Here is a 21,689-nt window from a genome sequence, read left to right as displayed (position 1 = left end):
TTCTTGTTGTAGGGGCCCGTTGGGGCTACCTGTTTCGCGTGATCTCCTTGTACTCTTTGAGTTTCGTTTTATAATGTATTCTTATTCAATCAAACAATAATATTAATAATATTTAAAAATTTAAATATCAGTTAATTGTAGGCGTGTAATATAATCATTGGTTTAATATCATTTAAGACTCTGAGTAGGTGTGTAACTTACTAATTAAAAAATACAGAAGAAAAAAACAATATTGTTAGCTAGTTTTGAACTAATTTAAATTTTAGTTTCTTATCCTTTCAGAAAAAAAATGGTTGCTATAAATAATAGTTCTCATATAAATGAGGGTTTGGGGTAAAATTTTATCAATAAATTTATATTATCAATTACTCTAATTTTTTTTTTATTTTTTTTTAAATATATATATATATATATATATATATATATTTTATTGAAAAATCGGGCTAGCAGGTTGCCAGTAGGCAACGACCCAGATCAAAGAGCAGTCTCTGATCAGATGAAAAAAAGGAGTAGATAGCTTAGCTTTTATTTAGGAATAAATAATAAACAAACAAAGAGTATATATATAGTTTAGGGATTAAAAAAAAAAAAAAAATTGACAAAGCCAAAAGCGGATAACCGAAGAATGCAAGTTGGTTTAAGGCGGAATCTCGGAGTTGGAGGGGCAGTGGGTTTCTCCATTAAGGACCATAAATGTTAGAACTCTTTTTAAATTTTTATTTTATTTTTGGATAATATGAATTTAATAAAAATAAATAAATAAATTATCTCAAAATATGACTTACGAATTGCAATTTTTTTTAAAAAAAAAACATTAAATCAACACCATCCAAAAAGAAATCAAAGAAGGTTAAAACGAGTTCTAGCATTTTTCGATTTGTTCAGCTAGGCTCCGTAGGCTTTCATGTCCGTCAAATCTGCACAAACCTTAATTAAGCTTCTGGAGATACCTTGCCTATTACACATATCTTTGCCTTAGCTTAGTTTAGCTTAGCTGTTGCAATAAAGCGCCGTAAAGCTATACCAGTCTCTCGCGTACTTAAGTACGAGTTGTACGTGTTTGTTGAATTTCCTCAATGAGCTCCCCAGTCCAGTCCCCAGCCACCTCCTTAAAACTCCAGGACACGTACATACCTAGCTACGACTTTATTCCCTCCTCGATCTCCTCTGTTCCAAGCATCAACCGCACTGTAATCCTCCTCTATTGCCAGCCCTCAGTACTTTGAAAAGGACTTTCACTTGCACGCGCCATTTATTTCAAACACTTTTTTGTATAGGAAAAACCTAACAAAACCCAATATGAAAAGGACTTCCAATTCATTCCTCAATCAGATCAACATGTTAATATGTTATAGATGAACATGATATTAGCAACTTTTTTTTGAAACATGAAATGGTGGACATACTGTCATCCATTTGTCACCTTCACCTTCATCACACCTTCTTGTATAAACTTCTCTCCATATATTTTCTAAATGATAATAAGATTATTTTTAAAAATGGTTTCCTAAAAAATATAATATTAAACTTTTGCTTGTAAAAGAATATGACCACCCATGCAGCCTAATAGTTGTTAACCCAGTGGAGACAAATATTATAAGTTTAATATACGCAGGTACGAGCTAAGTGGGCCAACAGGTCACGAGAATACTAGTTTGAGGAAGAAAATTAACCCTATTCTAACAAACAAAAACTATGGGAAAACTTGTGTTTGGTGCTTCAGTTCAGGCTAGGCTAGGCTAGGAATTATATTGGCCAGTCGATGAAAGTGTCAACTACAACATCGCCCGACCGACCGAAGGAGATCGATGATCCGCCCCGGTGGACGGAGGTGAAGCAATCCTCTGACACGTTTCACGGTTTCAGTAACAGATGGAACAAGAGGAATAAATTGGCTGCTCTCAGCCCACATGTGGCTCGCCCTCCCACTTCCCACGCTTCCCACACCCTTTCTTTTCTTCTCTCGAGGTCGTCTCTATCATACTCCTTCTCCCTCCAGCGCGTGATCTCTAAACTGAATAATAATACATTATTAAAAAGAAACCATTTTGCGTAAATTAGAAGAAGTTAATTAATTAAGGCACGTACGTACACAGGCTGGAGAGAGAGTGAGCAAATTAAATTAAATTAAATTGGCTACTCCATCTCCATCCATAGTTGTGTACGAGGAAATTCGAGTTAATGGAAGCGCAAGCTTCGGCCCTCGTTTTTTTTAACACATGAAGGTCCTCCAACCCATGCTTTTATGACGTCAATTTCTGTACGGACCCATAAGATGCCCTGAATCGATTGCCAATTTTATTTTTGAAAAAAATTATATATATCCCCTCAAATTATCACTCAATTGTCAATGTATCCCCCAAACTATTAATTGTGTCAATTACCTTCCTCAAACTATCAAAAAAATTTCAATGTCCTCCTTAATATTAACAAAAAGACAAAAATAACCCTAAATTTTTTTGAATAAGATAAAAATGTCCTTATAAATTCGAAAAAAAAAACTAAAACTAAAAATAAAAATAAAAAAATTATTTTTTTTTAAAAAAAAATTAAATAAAAAACGAAAAAAAAATAAAAAAAAATGAGAAAGAAAGTTTTTTTTTTTTTTTAAAAAAAAAAAACAAACGAAAAAAAATAACTGAAAAATATAAAAACAATTTTTTTTAAAAAAAAAAAAACAAACGAAAAAGAAAAAGGAAAAACCAGTTTTTTATTAAATTAAAAAAAGGAAAAAGAATGATTTTTTTTTTTAAAAGACCAAACGAAAAAATAACTGAAACTTACAAAAATAATTTGTTTTAACAAAAAAAAAAAAAAACAGTTTTTAATTTTTAATTTTTTTTTTGTATAAATTTTTGTTATTTTATATTTTTTAAAATATTTTTTTAGTTTTTATTTTATTTCAATAATTTTATGAAGGGTAATTTTGTCATTAGGGGGACATTGACAGTTTTTGGTAGTTTAGGAGGAGACATTGATACAATTGGTAGTTTAGGGGGGACATTGACAATGAGATGGTAGTTTGAAGGGGTTATGTGTACTTTTCCCTTTATTTTTATTACCCCAAAAAATGCTTTGAAGAGTGCAAACCAACTGCTTGCCATTGCACATCCAAATTCGTAGATCTTGATCGACGCGACTTAAGGCACACGCAATATTTATGCATGTATAACACAGTTCAATAATTTTTTTTTTACTCGAAGTTATTAGAGAGTACTTAATCTACTGAAATATAAGGTCGATCAATGCCGTTATTCTATTTATGATGTTGTCATGAATCAACCACGTCTGTACTGTAGTCTAAAATGTTATAATTAACTTCTTAAAATCATTTACATTGCCCGATCTTATTTACTAGGCAATCAATATAGCTAGCCGGCTGTTTAGAGGACAGAACAGGATACTTTGCACGGGATAATTGTTTTGTCACCTCATCCTAACTGTCCCGTAATTCATAGCAGAGAATTAAGCAATGCCCTTACCTTGCTAGAGAGCTTATAGTATCTTACGCTATTAAATACAACCTTAATGCTACGTAAATGATTTCTCCAATACATAACGAGATAAATTGTTAGGTTTTGAGAGAATCGGAAATATCTAACCTTAAATGCTGAGGGAACCTACACTTTTTAGATTATAAGTAGACATTTTAAAACACAATGTTTAGGATTAATTCTCTATTTACTTTTTATTAATCACTCACGCATATAAATAAGAGAATTACAAAAACATAGAATAGGAAATGAATTCCTACCTCTACCCTAAGATAAACTTCTAATACAAATAAACTACTTGGAGATAACTCCAACTCTAACTTGGAAAAACCTACTACTAAATGACTTCTGCACCATAGTGTTACAAATAATTAAAAGACTCTGACTTAGATAAATAACTATAACTATCTTTATTTAATTAAATTACGATTACTCTAAATAAACTAATACAAGTTATATCAACGTCTTCTACACGTCGTAGAATTTTACGTTCATAACATTCATTTCCCCTTAGAATTATTCTTGCCCTCAAGGTCAAAATCGAAAAATTCTCTTTTCCATTCGCTTCCTAGGTGGGCGTCCCAAAGCACTTCCTCCTCAAAAAGCTGCTTCAGTTTCTGTTGCAGTTGGATCTCCATCTTCACCGTGGTTTCGTCTGCAAGTGTCATTATTTGTGCAAAGAACTGGTATAGAACATGATGCATCTTGTGGGTCTTCTCAAATAACAATTCTCGTTGTGACCCGTATTGATGGTGCACACCATTTTGTTTAGACTTGGACACCGATGCTAGTGTGGCCTTAACGACACAATGGTGTGGTATGCTCTATGCTATTGGATTTTCTGGATGCGGATGGCATTGGACTTCATTTTTGTGTGCATCCAACACTTTCTTTATTAAGAGAAGGCTGTGCAACTTGGCATTATTTTCTTCCATCGTCATCAAGCCTTCGAACATATCGATGAGGCTAGCAAATTGTTGTTCCAACTGATCAACTCTTGGATTTGCCATTGAGCAACCTGGGCTCTGATACCAAAATGTTACATCCTTAGGTTCTAAGAAAACCTAGACCTTTTAGATTATAAGTAGGCATTTTCAAGCATAAGGTTTATGATTAATTTTCTGCTTAATTTTTATTAATCACTCATGCATATAAATAAAAGAATTACAAAAACATAGAATAGGAGATGAACTCTTACCTCTACCCTAAGATAATATCTTAATACAAATAAACTACTTGGAGATAACTCCAACTCTAACTTGGAGAAACCTACTACTAAATGACTTATGTACCATAGTTCTGTAAATAATTAAAAGACTCTGACTTAAATAGATAACTATAACTATTTTTGTTTAATTAAATCACGATTACTCTAAGATAAACTATGCAAGTTATGTCAACATCTTCTACATGTTGTAGAATTTTACTTTCATAACACTTAACCTACTCACAGGTTTGTACTCGACGCCACTACCTTTCTAGAACCTTACCCACATGTGACACCTGACAAAGGATGTGTCCCATTAGAAGACACGAGTTCGATGCCACGCCTAGTCAAGGTCGTGCCTTGTCAGACGACGACACCTAGCTTAGAGCATGCAGGGAGATAACATTCCACAAAAGAAAGGGAAGGCAACCATGTCTCCTTGATAAAAATAAATAAAATAAAATAAAAACAAAAACAAAACAAAAGGCAGACTCACAGTGAAATTTGCCCTACAAGTTAGACTACCAAAACCGTTTACTGCTTAGAACCCTTGGACTCCAAAGGTTGGAAGACTTTGGAAATCCAAAGTCTAGTAAAGACTTAGGCTATGTTTATTTAAATGTAAAAAAAATTCTGTTGGAAAATGTTTTCAACAAACAGGAAAATAATTTCAATTGAAAACATTTTTAGGCGTTAGGCTTGTATGAAAAATTAACTACAGCAATGGCAATGGCGACGAAGGCAACGATTGACGACCTCTGGTGGAGGAGAATGGACTGCAAAAGAGAGTGAGTGCGAGAAAAAGTTCGGGTACTGTGAGTTGAGAATGAGAAACTCAAACTCAGAAAATTGTTTACGGAAATAAAAAATAAAAACTATTTTATGCAGCTTAAATGAAGTTTTCCTAGTCATCCGAATTTTTTTTTTCAATTTGACCAAGATTTTTTATCATACCAAACACTGAAAAATTCGAAAAACCTTTTCTATAAAATGTTTCACGTTAAAACAAACAGAGCCTTAAATTGCTCATTTGGAAATTGGCCTTGTTCAATCTCTCTGCTAGAGAAGATTCATTAACTAGAATGTGAATTTATTTTGTGAAACATTGGAACATCGGTTCTCAAATTGCCGTTTTACATAGATTGTTGGACTAAATTCACCATTGCCTTTCAATCTTTATCAAAAATTTTCATTTGATCATTTAAAAATGGGTTAAAATAATCTTAAAATAAATTCACCAACGCGAGCATCAATGAATTGCAGTCATAATTTGCATCTTTACTAGTGGTGGATATCACCCTAGGTCAAAACCGATCATGCTAGTAGGGGTGGCGTGTCATTGTACATCACCAGGTCATCGATATTGTACTAGAAGTCCTTATGAGGACGTGCAAATCTCTCATAAGAGGGTTAAACATACGAGTAGGCCATGTGAGAACGATTATGGACTGTAAATTATTATGATTATAATTGCACACTTCATCAACATGATTTTCTACATTGAATCACTATAGGTGTGATCCCTGGAATTATGCCTCGACTCCTTTATAAGTAAACCATTTTTTCTCTAATGGCACAATAAAGAAGAGAACGCTCACCAGTTTACCCAAAATCAATTCTATTGCTAAATTGCCCATTTTTATTGATTATTTCTAGTTGAACAAAGCTCACTGCATGGACAAAGTTTCGTTGATAATTTACTTACTAAGTCGTAGACTTACGCAATTACTTTTTCATAAAACGTCTTTGTTTTATAATTTAGTAAAGTTACCTCAGCAAAGCAGTCTAGGGCTATTCACAAGACTTGAGATGGTAATGTATATTAGTAATTGCTTTCATACTTGTAGGCTATAGTTTGTATTGAGGATAGAAATTGACACTAAGGTATTTAATCTTTCAATTGAAATCAATATTTCACTTTCCGCTGCATTTTATTCTAATAGTTGTTATAAGTAACACCTCCAGGTAATTACTAGTTATTTAAGTTGGAGGCGCTACGAGTAATACTCCAAGTTAATTACCATAGTTAATTAATTTTGGAGGCATTACAACTATATATTTTTTTGTGCAATATCATTGTAAATACACAGCCATAGTGCTAAGCACTATTAATATACAACACTTGTAAAATTAAAGTAAATCTTCTAATGACAGCTAGATCCACCTCTTGCACCATCTACAACACCAACTATTCTGTAAAACATTCTTTTACAGGTGGAAAAAGAAACATGTAAATCCACAACTTAGTAAGTAAAATCACTCTCAATAGACATCCCATGCAGTGAGCCCATTTTAATGACAATTATGGAGAAATACACGTTTATAAATATGCACATAGTTGCAATTTAATCTATAAACATTATAACGTCCAAGATATTAATTTAGTAGTTTAAAACACAAATTAGATTAATTAAATGAGAAATTAAGAAAGGTATAGAAAAAGAACACTTAAAAATAGTTGAAGTATGAAATTCAGGGTTTGTGTCTAGACGGGTCAATCAGTAGGGTCCTGTTTGCTGCCGTGTCCGGACGACTTGGGGACGGGTTAGTTAGTAAGTTCAGGATTCAGCGTTTCCGGACGAGGCAATTCTGTTTCTGGACGGCTTGGACATAAAGTTTCATTTTGGGCGCGTGTCCGAATAGCTCACTAACGTGTCTAGACAGGCCGGGGTTTAAGTTGTTGGACTCAATTTTCAGCTCACTTTTCTTTCCCATTCTTCCCCTCCAAACATTTTTCTCCATTCTCTCTCCTAAGGTTAGGTTCTTGTATTTTGAAGCTCCCAAACTCAAATTCGACACCGAAAACGCGATCCTTGGTGTAAAATCATTGTTTTCACCGATTAATTTGAGGTAAATCCATAAACCCTAGCTTTTCTTGCATTTGGGTTTAATTTTTAGAGTTTGAGCCTAATATCTCAAATCTCTTTAGGTATTTGTGTTTTTGCTGAGTTCTAAACAATTTCAAAGCAACGGGTTCATCTTTGCTGAGAAATCAAGGTAAGACCAAAAACTCTAGATTTTCTTAAGTGTTGTAAATTGGGGTTTTTGGTGTCAAACCCTAAGATCTTCTTATAGGTATTGTTTTTAATTATTGAGTTGTCAAATAGAACTCTAGAAATTTTATGAGTTTCCATGGGTTATGACTCTTGAGGCGAATCAAGAACCTTAGCGGGTTCTAGAGTTATAAATGTTGTGGGCTAATTTTAATGTGTCATTGCAATATATTATACAATGGTACATTGCAAGGCTTGCATGGAGAACTTCTTCATAAGCCGTTAGTCAAGCAGTCAAGTGAGTATTTTAACTCACGAAGAAAAGATACTACTTTTTAGTGGGTTTATAATATTTTAAAATGCTATATTTGTGATAACCCGAACCGATAATATTTTGTGATAATATTTATTGTGAGAATTGATGGAGATCAAGGCACCGCTTCAAAGGATCTCGTTCAAGTACCAATTAGGCCGGTTACGAGAGCACGAGCAAAGAAGTTCAAGGATGTAGTCAACGGACTCATCCAAGAGTTATGGGCTCAAGCAAATTCGTGGAGGCCCATTGAGCATGATCCACGTGGGCAACAAAGAATCGTCACCTTGATTCAAGTTCTAGAAGGATCTAGTCAAGGCTAAGAATTGGCAAGAAATATTTTGTGTCTATTCTAGAATGATCAGATTGTATGGCTATTCTAGGGGCCACTTTCTTTCCTTTTATGTTGTCTTTTGTTTCTTTCTATATGACTCTAGGCGTCCAGCTCTTCTTTCCTATTCCAGCTCTTTTTTTTAGGCAAGTAGGGATTTATTTTAGCTTTGATTAGTAGGGTGGGCGTCCAACCTTTATTGCCTTATATGTCTTGTGTGTTTTAGGAAGGTAAGGATTTCTTTCCTTACCCATTTTTGGCTTTAATTAGGTTTTCTATGTTAGGGTTTTTTTTTTTTTTTTTTTTTTTTTTTTTTTTTTTTTTTCTCTCTCTTGTAATGTTCAGCCCTTTAAATAGGTGCATAAGCAATGGAAAACGCAGACATTGATTATTCATAAAACTTGTGAGGTTTATTCTCTTTAGTTCTTTGAAGAACTACGCGAACTTATCGGGATTTCCCGTGGCGTTCATCTCGACTTATCAAACAGAGTTTCCACCACCGTTTGTGGCGTCTTACTTATACCGAGGTTCTTGTTTGTCATAAACAACGGGTTGAGGTCTTCCATTCGAATCTGTCCATAGAACGATCTTGGGTTCCCTTTCGTTGTTGGGTCTCGTTATTCTTGACGGGGTTCACATCAAGAATACTTCTAATATCTTGAATTATGTTGATATTTGATTTGGTGAGGTTTCACAAGTTTCAAATATATTTATGGAAACAGGTATGATTATGATTTTTGAGTTGTATGATGGGTCAATGTTTTCATGATGTATTTGAAAAGAGAGTGAGTACTAGATGATGTTAAATGGTGCATAAGTGTGTGGAAGCATGTACATAATGATTATATGGCATGAAAGCATGAGCACGCAACGAAATCATGAACGTTGAACATAAGACCGAGGGTTAGAGTCCCGTCAGCAACACAAGTGTAAGACCAAGGTTTGGAGTCCCACTAGCATCAGCAACTAGATCGGGGGATTAGAGTCCCACGAGGACAATGCAACCAAAGATCGGGGATTAGAGTCCCCCTAGCACTCAAGTGTAAGATCGAGGATTAGAGTCTCACCAGAATCAACAACAAAATAACGAAAACAAAGAAAAGGCAAGCATGACACGATGGTGATTGTGACATGTTTTATGATTATTTTCATGATTAGTGATGAGTGCCAAATATTGTGTATTTGGACCCCTTGATTTACATTAGTTAGATCTTTAGCCTTGTTATTTTCTGATGCTTTGGTTAGTTTTTGTGTTTTTATATTTTGTAGGTCAATAAGTGAGGAATGGTAAAATTCATGAAGAATTGCTTGGAAAATTCGGAAGTTCTGAAGAACTCGATCAATCGAATTTTGCCCGAAGTCGATCGATCGAATATTAATCGATCGATTGAAATTTTCCAGAACTTACTTTTGCAGAAGCGCGCCAGAACACCCAATCAGGAGCTTCTCCACAACAAAAAGCAGTTCTCCCTTTGATTTTCACAGCAGAACACGCTGGTTTCGTGTTCTTGGTTGTCTCTAGTAAGAGAGGAACCCTAGAGGGGGCTAGATGAGTCATTTTACATGGGTTTCTAGCCCTAATTTCCTTCTATAAAAGCCATAGCCATGCCTCCTTATTGGAGAGTTCAGAGAACAGTAGCTAGGTTTAATTTCGTTCATTTCATAGTGTATTTCAGTAGTTTTTGTTCTTAGACACTTTCTCTTTGTAAAACTTTTCTTTTATTTCCATGTTTGTTCTTCATTTTCTTGTGTTGTTCTTAGTCATGGAAGGCTAGTAACCTCAACTAAGGTTGAGGATGAAACCTTTCCATTGATGACACTCACACTTTTGTTGTACTACTTGCACATTTGATGATATATCATATTTGTTGTTCAAGTTCCATTCATTTAAATGCTTTATCTTTTGCAATGAATGTGGTTATTAGTAGATATAGGACATTTAATGTGTTTCAACCGATGGATACATTGTTTTATCGATTTGAATGATGATATCCATTGTGATTTGTTCATTGAATGGATACATTGGATGATTTGATTTCAAATGGGTACTCTTTGTGATTTATCTTTGAGTTGGATTCATTTAATGGTTCTAGAGTTTGTAGTTAAGACACTTGAATGACATCCAAAGCTTAATGTTCTTTGGGTGTTCAAGTGGAAACCAAGAGTGTGAGTTGTTGGATTTGGTTTGGTAGATTCCTTAGCCTTAGTTTCTTTTAATTTGGATATTTTATTTCATCTATTTTATTTAGTCTTTTGTTCTTGAATAAATCCTCAAACCTTTGGAACTAGGTTAAAATGAGGTTGATTAAACAAGACACAATATTTGACCATTTCCCTGTGGATTCGACCTCGCACTTGCACACACTATATTGCAAACAATTCGTGCGCTTGCGAGTACTCATTAAAACACACATCAATTAGATGTACCAATATGAATAAGTGTTTGAATGGAACAAAGTATATATATACCGTTATAGTTGGGATGCATAGAATTATTTATGTGGAATTTCATGATAGATATATCTATATGCTTATGAGTTTGAATGAAACAGAACATATGTATCTTGTTATGGCTAGTTTGCATATGATGATTATATGTGATGTTATGCTTAGATGTACACGTATGACGTATGCTTGCATTACCCAAAGGTTTGGAAAGCTTGTATACGAGTATAACTGAGTTATGATATTATTTGTTTATTGCTTAGATGTATTTGAATGCTTGTATTTTTCAAAAGTTTGATAAGCTTGAATATGAGTATAGCTGAGTCACATGATATATATATATATATATATATATATAGTTATGGTTCATAACATAACTGCTAGAAACCATGGTCATATGGGTTAACTTATCTAGAATTTGTTGTTCTGCTAAACCATCGATATTCCATTCGTATAGTTTATCAGCAGAGACTGCAAATTGACTTTGAAAACTTCTTTCCTCAAATTGGATATCCGGAGGGGTAGGCTTAGGATACCAATTCTTGGTAAGACTTGTTGGAGAAAATCTAGGGTTTTTGATCCTGTTTAGCTCTAAGTTGTGACTACTAAGCTTTTGTCCCCGTCAGAAGACAAATAAGTTTTGTCGGCCACCCGACAAAGTACTATTCATGAATAGTGACTTTTTCACTATTCACCAAAAGTTTTACCTTGCTTTCGGTGCGAGTTACCTGAAGTAAAAGCAAAATGAATCTGCTTTCGGTGCATGCCTGACAGCATTAAGCATGCTGGCATCCTGTGATCCAGCCTGAAGTCTATTTAAGGAACGGAAGTCTGAAGACTTTTGATGGTACAAAGATATATTCCTTTCTAGAGTCATGCTAAGAGATGATAGCAACTAACCATTTTGCAAAGAAAAATTCATAAACGGTTTGCCTCACCTCTTTGCCCATAAGATCAAAGAAGTCTTAGTCAATGAAAACAATGTGATAGAATATGATAATCTCACTTACGGGAATATCATAAGTGCCATCCAAAAAGAAGGTCTTAAGATGTGTATCGATATGAAAATATCGAACCAAGCCAATATGGATAAGAAAAAGGCTAAGTATGAAATGGGTAATTTCTGTGAGCAGTATGGTCTACCCTCAGTAGCACCATCAAAGAAGCATAAGAAGTCTCGTAAGCATGAAGAATATAGAAAGCATAAGAAAAGGTTTAAAAGATTCAAGAAAAGAAGCTTTGAGCCAAATGATTTCTATAAAAAGGAGAAGAAGAAACCTAAGAAAAGGTTTAAAAAATTTAAAAATAAAGATAATTGTTATAAGTGTAGTAAGCCAGGTCACTTTGCAAAGGATTGCAAAGCTAAGGAAACCATTAAGTCTCTAAAAGTCTCTAACGAAGAAAAAAAAAATTTAATAAGAATATTAGAGATAAAAGACACTAAACCCAGTGACTACGAGTTTAAAATAAGTTCAAATGAAAGCTACTGCTCTTGTAGCAGTGATAAGTCTAAGTCAGGTCCTGACATAAGTTTTGGATGTAACGACACTTGTTGCAAGACAATTAGAGTTTTAACCAAAGAAGAAGAGCACGAAGAATTACTTTTTGATCTTATAAGTAGGATTGAGAATCCTGAGTTAAAAAGACAATACTTGGAAAAGTTAAGAAAACTCCTCACAAAAAAAGAGGTAAATAAGTCAAAAAATCTTGAGATAAGTTTAAGCAACACGCTTAAAAGATTTGATAAACCCAAGGAACAAATCACAATAAAAGATCTGCAACTTGAAGTTAATCAAATTAAGTTTGAGATTAAAATTCTTAAGGAAGAAAATCAAGAGTTAAAACAGGATGTTAACTTCCTGAAAATTGAGTATAAACTTAAAGTCAGCCGCTAGCAATCAAAGTGAAAGTGAAGCCGAACCTGAGCCTAAACTTGAAGACACCCCTCAACTTGAAGAAAATTGTCTAAGTCTTATTAATCGAATCCATATTAAAAAATGGTATTCAAAGGTTAATATTAAGATTCAAGATTTTGAGTTATTTGTAGTTGTATTAATTGATACAGGTGCAGATCTTAACTATATACAAGAAGGACTAGTTCCTACAAGGTATTACAGCAAGTTAAAAGAAACTTTGCGTTCTGCCAATGGCAGCAAGATGCAAATTACTTTTGAAATAAACAAAGCCCATGTATGTCAAGACAATGTTTGCTTTAAGACAACATTTGTCTTGGTTAAGAATATGACTGACAAAATCATATTAGGTTTGCCTTTCATCACTCTATTATATCCTTTTACAACAGACCATGATGGTTTAATTACCTACCCCATGGATGAAAAGTTTAAGTTTAAATTCCTAGCAAAACTAGAAAAAAGTCATCTGAATGCCTTCAAAAGCAATTCTATATCTAAGACTGTTAGCTTAATTAAGTCAAAGACTCAACAGATTGAGTACTTACAGGAAGAAATTAAGGTCAAAAGAACTGAGGAATAATTAAGTCAAAAATCCCTTCAATAAAGAATTCAACTCTTTGAAGATAGGGTCAAAAGTGAAGTATGTTCTGATCTTCCTACCGCCTTCTGGCATAGGAAAAAACACACGATAAGTCTTCCTTATATCAAAGATTTACTTGAATAAAATACTTACAAGAACTTAGGCCAGGAAAATTCTGACAGTTACAAGCTTAAACATAAGGCTTGGAGACATTACAAGTTTTTTTGAGAGGGGGATTACAAGTGTTTGGGTTACAAACTTTTTCAGAGGAGTTTTATCTCGCTTGAATGAGCTATGCTAGCCATTACAGGATGTGTTAACTGAGGGGCTTCTTTCTTAAGCGGATACTCATGATGGAGGCGAGTTTGGAACCTAGATAAGTCAAACTTATCCCACCACTTAACAAAGAACTGTCTTGCAATGCAGGAATGACCGTTCTGGCTTAAGATGCACTGCCATTTTAAAATCCACGAAATCTTATATTGGGCAAAGAAATGGATTGTAATGGGCAGTTGGGCTTCTTGATGAGACAATTTTCTTACGGTAGAGAAATACCGTATGGCTTCTTGAACTTCTTCTGAAAGGATCTCATTAACTGGGCCATGAACTTGCCACCACCTGTGAAACCATAAAGGAATAACTCCTTTGAAGTTTTTATCAAAATTGATGAACCAGGAGTGGGAAAATGACTCATTGTGGTACAAGAAAACTTTGTACCAGGCTTCAATATAGTCATGGTAGCAATATTGGACATTTCTATTACTTAAGCTTTTCAGAGCATAAGGAGGCATTCCCCAGTCTTTTTGGGAAATGAACTTCATGATGAACAAAGAATGGAAGGCAACTAGAACTAAAACGAAGAGATCTAGATTTGGAAAAAGAATTACGAAACCTTAAGTTGAAAGGAGTTTAAACAAGCTCTCAAGTGAGCCACCCTTGCTACACGGCAGAAAGCCAACTTGAAGACGAAGAATCCTCAGGAGGAAATGCTTCCCCTACAGAATTTGACTTCATGGTTGAAAATGTAGTTGACCCTCAACTAAGTACCCTAAGAAAACCTTTCAAGCCAGATTGGGATAAGATCAATAATGATCTTATATCTGAAGCCAACATTGAAAGAAGAAAAGTTTATCGCGAAAGGTTAAACCTTGAGCAAAAGAAGGAAATCCTGAGTCATTTCAAGAATCATGTTATACAAACCGAGACAGAAATCTTCTATCTCGATTGGCTTATAAGATGCCAGTGTTTACTTTATTAGCTATAAAATGTTTGAAGAAAAGAAGTGTTCTTACTAAGAGTAGTCGTTATTATAAACGTATGGTAGAAGAACGAAATGTCTGCTCATTGCAAAACTTAATGAGTTTTATACTACTGAGACTGTTGACTCATTATTCTACCTATGAGAACGTGACGACCACCACGAACGTGTAGATGCTGATGTTGTGGCTGCAGGTACCGCAAAATTCGAGTAGAACCTTGTGGCTTTATATTTGGGAATTGGGATATTACGACTAAGGCTTATTGCATCAGTCGTATGTGTCGAACTTGTGGATAGTCCCTTTTGAGAACATTTTATATATATGGCATGTGTCGTATGTGATATTCTTTTTGTATAGCCATTCTTTTGTTATGTAAACAATATTTTATTAAGCCTTAAACAGATAGATAACTAAATGGTTTTAATGTTGTAATTATTCTATTTATGTTAATGTTAGAAGTTTCCGCTGCTATGAGTTTAGTCTCTGATATATTATGCATAAGTTAGGTGATGTGTTTGAGTTGTGTTAGTTCATAGCTAATTGTCATGCCACTATGATGATCCATTATATATATATAAATGGGTCATCACAAACATTGACATAAATAATGTTCAAATGTAGTGTTAAGCAATACTGATAAGGAACATTTATACTTAGAAAATCATGTATTAGTTTTTGAGGCAGAAAATCTTGCTAATGTGTCATACATAAATAATAGAAATAGTCATGGTCACAACTCTCTCAACATGGCTTATCCATGTACTGAACCCCTTCACGGTAGGATCTACGCGTCTTGTGTGACTAACGTACAACCCCATAGCAAATAGGAGAAGTATCATAACAAGTTAACAAGTCATCCCCTAGTTGTTTGACCAAGTTTGACCCTGAGTGCTACTTAACTAGCTAGTGATATAGGCAGGGGTGACCCCATCAATACATGGTTATGCTGTCACGATAGTTTTCGGAATATCAATCCAGAGTAGAACTCAAACACACACCATTTTGCCGTATAATGTAGTATGTTCATGCCATAGTATTTTGATAATCAATTTCATAACATAAAATAGTGTCCATGTTATACCATCACTTTAGTGTTTAATAATATTAAATATAACTTCACAAGTTAATTTATGGAGGTAAATCATACAGATTTAATCAATAATATCATTGTAAAAATATTTTCAATGGAACGATTAACAAAGGCCTCTAGGGCGGGATCCCAGCCCATTATGTTCACAGAAGAGGATGCACGAGGAGTGTAGCATCCACATGATGATGCATTACTGGTATCCAAGTTCATCGCCAACTATACCACTATACATGTCGGACTTTGAGTAGATAAAAATCGTTTTGCTAAAAATGTCTTAGAAAAGAATAGAAAAAATATAAATTAAAGAAAGAAAAAAGGTTATAGAGAAATTTAGTAACATTAAACCACTAAAATGTCATAAAATGCTATTTGTCATTAATTTATTAGCCAAATAGTGTGGATTTTTCATTATAATTTACTTTTAAAAATCTTGCGGTTTGAAAATGTAGAAAAATACATTTTCAAATTGTAGGCAATTAAACAGATGAAATTTTTGAAATACATAATTTTAAAGACTAAACTACGATTTTGTCAAACGCTTAATTGTTTTTTAAAAAACCCATTTTAAAATCACTATTTTTCAACTCGTGCATTTTAAAACTACAAATTCAAACAGACAAAGTTTGGAACGGATGAGAAATCAGTGGTTGTCCTACCTTCGTAAGGCAATACATTGGTCTTTCTCTAATTTATTGTGTTGAGCAATCAAGCATCAGTAGTATTATGTAAAGGAGTTGGTGTTAGTCTCAATTAAATTTTAAATATATGTAATCTAAGTTAAAGGCTTAATTTAATTTTGAATATGCAACCAATTCTCTTAAGATTCGGCTTATTATATATAATAATTATATACAACTTTTCAAATGTTCTTTTCTTTTTGCCAAATTTTCGTTAGGAAAATTGTGTCAAAACGTCTATGAAAATTAAAAGAAAAAAAAAATCCTCAAAATTTGTCAAGTGGATTACAGTAGTGTACTCAACAAGCTAGGTGGTGTGATGCACATTAAAAACAAGGCTCTGATTGATTGGTGCTGTGGACACATGGGGTTGTTCTTTAGTTTACGTCCAAAAAAGATATTTATTTAACTAGCCGGTCTAAGTCGATCTGCTTCATGCGTCTTTTATATGGATTTTAAGAAAGAAAAAAAAAATGCATTTCTAAAATCATACAAGAAACAGATCCTTATATATATATATATATATTGGTAAAGAGTAGTACTGTATCATTTAAGGATATATAATTCTTACAATATATTAATCATAAAGCAAATTCATTAAGAATAAAATTTAAAAACATACAATTAATTGAATGGAATATTGGGAATATGATTAATTAGTACTAGCTAGGTTTATATCTTATTAATTAATTAACGAAAACTGCATAGATCGAGTATATTAGTATGAATAATAATTAAGCCGCGAAGCACATAATCATTCCTATGATCAGAGAGCAAATCAAATCGGAAGCACTCACCCCTAAAAATAATGGTGTCATCTCTTTGTGAGACCAAAAATATCGGTCCATGTGTGAGTGAGTATTAAGAGTGTGTTAAGCGGGGCCCAGTAGAGCTTAAGATAGTCCCAATCAGAAGTTGCTTCATCTTTGAAATTAGGGCAAAGGAACAACAAATCTCCTTTTCTTCTTTACTTTTGGAAGCTACTCAGCTTGCTTTTGCTACGTCTAATGCTTTGTTTTATGCTATCCATAACATTAAAATAATTTATTTATAGAAAGCTTTCAATTTTGATGTTGATAGGGATTAGGGGGTGGGGATCCACATGGACCGTCATGCATATGCATGCATGTGTCACATGATCATAGCAGAGGAGAACAATTAACACGTACAAGCCTGCCTCGAATTTTGATGTCATCGATGCGTGCCACCATGCCATGCCATGCATTACCTCTATCTCTCTCTCTCTCTCTCTCTCTCTCTCTCTCTCTCTGTCACGTGCGAGTGTTGTGTAATTGACTCATTAGTCGACGGACAAGATATTAAAAAAGTTAAATTACGATGGAGAAAAGAGAAATGAAGATAGTACGTACTTTCAAATGCTTTTCATTTTCAATCGCTTTCCTTTCCTCATCATGTATGATGCATATATGCTACTCTTCCATGCATCTAAGATCAACCGGAATCTTAAAATAGGATCGATGATAAGAAAAAAAAACACAAACACCACTAAATTTATCCCTTTTGACTAGTCTCCACACCAGAACTCAATTTCAAGGATGAAGGACAGGCCATAATTAATAATGTACAAGTTTTGTCATCAGATCTCTGAGATTTACTGGAGTGATATATATAACTATTTTCATGTAATTGTACAGCATTAATTTGTATTCATCCAAATTAAAGAAAAAGAGTAAAAAACAATCTTTAGCATTAATTTGAGCGTTAAATTAGGCTCGATCAGTCGTAAATAAATTAATGACCTATTTCTTTCTTAATTAATTACTTGTTTTATTCTCTGAGTTGTATGTGAGTACCCTTAATTCTAAAAGTACTGGAGTACTGGACTGGATGAATGTACGTCTTCCTTATTAATTCTTATCTCCTGGTCATCACCTAAATTAAATGAGAAAGAAATAGCTTTTGTTTGTACATTTGGAGACACAGAGTGTGAGAGCATCATTTCCAAGTTATATGGGACGGTACACTCTTCATTATTAATTTTGTATGCATAATAAAGAAGCGCGCAGCTTTATGATGCATGATATATATATTTGTTGGGTATTTAATGATGCTACCAACTGATGATTCAAGCAGGAGACAAGAAGCCAATAAAAAAAAAAAAAAAAAAAAAAAAAATAGAATTCGTAATATATGCATTTGTCCCCCCTCCCCCTCAAAAAATAAAATAAAAAAGAAAGATAATTATACCTTTCTATACTCGGTGGTTTCTTTATTCTTTTCTATTATGTACTACTGTAGCATGTGCTGTATATATGATTACTAATAAACTAAACAGGATTAAAGTGAAATTTCAAACTTTCATTAACGAAGATCACATCAAACAACTTTCGGAGTTTACAATATCATGAAGGAACACATAATAATCGATCTTTCATCCAAATTTTCTTCACAAATTGTTGGAGCTAGAGCATTCGCTAGCTAGCTAATAGATGGGCTTTCATGTTTGTTTCCTTTCTTGTATGCATCACGTACGTGCCATGATTGAAAACTGTACAGAATAATCTTGGAGGCATCAACCAAATTACCATATATACTTGCTACAAGATTGGTCATTTAATTCTCTTCGGAAGTGTATATATGTACTAGCCATTTTCAAAGTATCACCTTCCAGAATGATATCCAATTTACGTTAGCGGCATGCTATATATCTTCTTAAACATTAATCTTTGATATCCAATTTACAGGCACAAACATGCTTTATAAAATTAATTTATCCGTTAATAATATTTAAATTAGTTAATAGAGCCATGGATGCATGTCTTGAACCAGAAGACCTGAGTAGATAGGATGTAGGGTATATATATATATATATGTTCCAACTAATTGTATGGCACTACCTAGCTAAATATGACCCATGTCCTTCAATCATCCATACATATATATTAGTTGAAGAGCATGATCGAATATCTTTGATGGACATACGCATGCATGGTCCAGGGTCCATCCATCCCCACTCCCTCTTCCTACAAATTGTGAGAGAAACAAATTCTGAAGCGCACATGCATGCATGGATCGAGATGGTTGAAAAACCAAAAATAGAGTTGAAGAGGGCGGGTCGGGTGGGGCATATCCAAGGAAAATAATGAATCATGGCACGCAACGAAAGGATGAGGGTCGGAAAGAAACCAACAACCGGCAATCAAATCCATGTTTGTCAAGGACCAAACAATGGACGATTTCCCGCCATAGAGATGACCAGAATTCCAGTTGGGAAACAACTCATTGGAGCGCACTAGCAACCGGCCCCCACAGCCCACAGCCCACAGCTAGGCGCTGCTCTTGTCCATGGAACTAGCAATGCTTCTATGCTCCCCCTATCCCCCTATCCTATCAATATATGTATATATATGTCACGTACACCACCTAACCATGTGCCTGCCCATACTTTCTTTTCTTTAATCCCACCCAATATTTGGCAACAGTAGATTCAATTTCCTTGTTGGTGACACGGGATCATCGACACGAAAGCTCGGTGTACGTGGCCAGTGGCCGGCCACCTTTACTTTTTACATGTTGTTTCTTTCTTAAACTTAATTACTCAGTCAAACCCGTACATGTTGATGATCACTGGAATCTTCAATTGTGTTGAAATTTCCTCCATTCTTGTATGCTTCTATGTCACGACTGATAGGATGGATGCTAAGCCAACCAATTTGAATCCAAAAGCTATTGCTTCATCTACAGTTTGCTGCAACTGTACCTTTAAAAACTTCAATGCATGTATCTCCGATCCCGATTTGTTAGCCATAATAATAATAATAATAATAATAATAATAATAATAATAATAATAAAAATTAACTCTGAATAAACCACAAAATTTAAATGCACAGAGTGCTTTTTCCTCCACATATTCTTTTGATTTCAACTTTTTTCATAGGCAGGGTGGTGTATCAGAAGCTGGGCAGAATAAATACTTCTCACAATTAGGTAAAAAATTGACCAAAATTTTAGTAAATGAAATCCATTTTTGACGCGGTATGAAACTAACATTATTTTCTCTCACACCGTATGATAGCAACAAAAATTAAAAACTAAAGAATGAAAATAAAATTTAGGAAGAAAGAATAAAAAATACGAAAGAGAAAGACCCTAATAATTATCCTAAATAATCAAACCGAGAAATAACTCTGAAAGACTTATAAATTAATTGATACTTCAAAACTTGATTCTAAGATTACATAGACATGCCTTTATAGGCAAAGTTTGAGTATTTTCCAAGCAAAATACTTGGAGAAAAAAAAATAAATAAAAATACAAAACATAACCGTAAACTTATAGACAAAGTAAAATTCTTGTACAGAAAGTAAAATATATTATTCTAAAAATAGTCTTTAAATATTTTGTATGATCATTTCAATTCTTGTGCTGATCTTATTCACGAAATAATCTTCAAATCGTATGCCTGATTTTCTCATGCATCAGTCTCACCAGGTTGGAAAGAATTCGTCCTTGAATTTGAATTATTTTTGTCTCGATCTTTTAGATGTCCAATAAATTCATTCTATTCTATACTTCTCAACACCAAAGTAACTTGATACTAGAAGAAAGACAACTTGCAACCCATTACAACATGACTCTGAATATTACATCTGAAATTACTCGCACCAACTTGAGATGAAATAATCTTTGACAAGCTCTTGATTGATTGTCATAAATATTCACTCTCTGTAAATTTTTTCCAAAAATTTTCAATTCTTTCTCGACCACAAAAAATCAAAATTTCTTCCAACATGCTAAATCAAACATTAAGATTTTCTTTAGGAAAATTTGACAGAAAATTTTCAATCCCAAGGAAAATCAACATAACTAATTTTCTCAAGACCCCATTAAGATATTTCACTATTTAGACTTTCATTAAACATTTAATTATCCACTTTTAGTTCAACCTCTTGACCATATGACAAAAAACTTACCTCTATAAGATCTTCATCATTAATATATATATCATAAGTTGGTAGAGAATTCCAATATATAAAAAATTGAGAAGGATCTTCAACATCTTCTTCATATTGAAACTCTTTATCAACAAACTCTTCATCTTGACCACGTTGTTTCTCGAACCAGAACATGATTGTGATACGGGTTCTCGAAATTGGATTATGAATCGCAACCGTCAATATCTGTCAATATCGCTGGGTTAATTTTGAAACCTGTCTCTTCAAGTATTCAATTATCACGTCTTGTACATTGCGTTCATGGTAGGAGACTTCCTCATTCGAAACTTGTCAACGCCAACCACAACCACGACCACCAGCCATGAAAACTGATGAAAATTCACCCCAAGAAGACGCTAAGCTCTCATACTAACTGACGCTAGAAAAAACTAAGATTGTTCTGACAGCGTATGATAGCAGCAAAAACTGAA

This window comes from Alnus glutinosa, chromosome 13 (assembly GCF_958979055.1).
Source record: "Alnus glutinosa chromosome 13, dhAlnGlut1.1, whole genome shotgun sequence".
Taxonomy (NCBI): Eukaryota; Viridiplantae; Streptophyta; class Magnoliopsida; order Fagales; family Betulaceae; genus Alnus; species Alnus glutinosa.
The sequence above is the reverse complement of the archived record's forward strand: the minus strand, read 5'-3'. Positions refer to the sequence as shown.